Below are 2,500 nucleotides of genomic sequence, written 5' to 3'. Positions count from 1 at the left end.
CTCAGAGGTGCTATGAACTTCTCTGAGTTTTCTCTGAACACTTCACTGACCCCTAAACTTACAACACAAAAACATCCTACACAACTCTTACACCTCCACTCCATGCACGTTGCTTGTTTTGCACTCAGTTATAAATCTTCTTCCACTGTCCTCTGCTTGATACATCTCTTTACTTGTGATTCCTCATTAGTAAGTGGTTTTGGATAAAACCGGAGTGAATAAATGTAAGTGCAGTGTGTAAACAAATCCACAAGGGGGAGACATAGTCAAATTTTCAGCCTCTTTATTCCGTATCAGCGAGTTTTAAATCCGCGTCGAACATTAAGGGAACTTGTATTAAAATGTATTAAAATTCGGAAGAAATTCTAGATTATCTTATTTTCAATGTTTTAGGCTGTGTGTCTTTAATTTTTTTCTTCTATCTATAAAATGTGAGTGACGTGTAACATGTCTGTAGGTGTAGTGTGAGGTCACAGTGAGGTCTGATCTCAAGAAACACATAAAACCTTCCACAACCTTTTATAGAAAAGATTTGTTTCCCGTTTCATTTCCATCAGCAAGCTCTTCCCTTATCATTCACCCAGAGAGGGTGATGGTCAGTGCCTACTTCCTCTCAGACACGTGACCCGTCTGCTGCATCACACTCACAGTCTGCCCTCTTCCACATACATGAGCTCACAGATTGGCTAGTATTCCTGTGATTGACAAAGGCAGAGAATGGATGCCCCGCCCACTCAGAGAGTACAGAGAAAAATTTAGCTCTTTTAAGTCCCTTGGCATCATTGTCACAGTGAACTCTTTTCTCTTCCGTATCTCTGGAACCCATGCTAAAGAAAATGTTATCTTTCTCTACACCATTATAGCTTAATGTTATACTTGGACCCTGATCTATAGCTACTACACAGCCAAAGCTGATATCTGGGCCCCATATTATATCCAGTTCAACATGGGATCTTTATAGGATCTTAAAGGATCACTTACATCTTTATTCCTTCAGTGTGGAGGTCACTTCTGTTGGACCTCCTGGATGAAGACATCTACTAAACTCCATGTAAAAAAGTCTTAGATCAGAATTAAGCATTTACTGAAAATGACTGCAAACATTTTCACTCTTATAAAAAGAAAGCGAAGCTAATCATCACAGAAACCCTACTGATGTATCGTTCATCTCTAAAATCTATTTCTTCTCTTTTCTCTATCAAAGAAAGATCCTGAAGGAAACAAAGCACAAAATCCCCTCAAATCTCATCCTCATGGATCCTCATGACAAGTTCAAAAACAGAGGAAATGCAGTTCTTTTAACCCTGAGCTCATTAAAAACTTTAATATGATGTAGAAATGATCAGTTCTATAATAGATGCAAAGTCTGTGAATAGAAGAGGGTTTATTTCTCTTTCATGATATTGCTCATCGTATCAGTGGAGGTTCTCTGTTCCTGAGTTCTCATTAGTGTGTGTGTGTGTGAGCTACGGCAGTAATGAGGCCAAATCCCTGAGGTTTGTAATGAGTTTTCTAAACATCATAAACCTTCTCTCAGTGTACTCTGTGCTCCGGACCGCACGTGATCGCTGTCAGACGTTTCCATTTATTAGATGTTATTGTTTGTGTTTGTGTTTATGAGTTCAGAGCAATAAGAAAGATTACTTTTGAGCACTTAGGGGGTTTATTTTTCTATTAAACAAACAAGTGATCAAATATATCAATACATTTCATTATTAAGAAGGAAATGGTAACTGTCTTCACGTGTACAGTAAACTGTACAGAATGTGCTTAAAGACCACGCAAAAAAAAACAGTTTTACTGTGGTTTCGAATTGAATTGCAGAGTAGAAAATCTTTTTATTTGTGTATTCACAAACAACTGGCAAAGTAATAAAATCAACATTACATAAACATCATTAAATAACCCCAACACACACACACACACACACACACAGAGGTTGTTAGGGTTGAAGAACATTGTTAGCACTAAGTTAGCATCTAAGCTAGCTAAACACACTGAAAGCAGACAGCAGAAATAAGAGATAATTATCAGGATGTTTTAAATGTTGTTTTAATAATATCTTTTATTGATAACGTAAAAAAAAATGTACACAAGAACAGAATAAGATCCACACAGGCAGCGTGACTTTACAGTAAAAATAAAATAAATTGAATATGTCATAATAAAACTTTAATATTCAAGATTTATGTTGTCTTTATCATATATAATACTATTTTTGAGGGAGAATACAATGGGAAGTTGGACATTATTAGATAAGGCAGCGGGACGCCATTTTTAAGCTGATTGATGATTATTAAATGTTCTAAACGTCTACAAATTGATTAGTTTAAATTCATTCGTATTAAAGAGTTTATTTCCCTTCCCGAGTGATGAAGATGATTTTTTGGTTCGATTTTCCCTCAGAAGTGTGTGTGTCCATCACGGAAAACACACTCCAATGTCACTCCAACTTCTGAGGTAAAGCGTTAAAAGGCGGCAAACAGAAAAAGAAGCAGCG

The sequence above is a fragment of the Hemibagrus wyckioides genome, linkage group LG05, assembly GCF_019097595.1.
Source record: "Hemibagrus wyckioides isolate EC202008001 linkage group LG05, SWU_Hwy_1.0, whole genome shotgun sequence".
NCBI lineage: Eukaryota > Metazoa > Chordata > Actinopteri > Siluriformes > Bagridae > Hemibagrus > Hemibagrus wyckioides.
Note: the sequence above shows the minus strand (reverse complement) of the source record.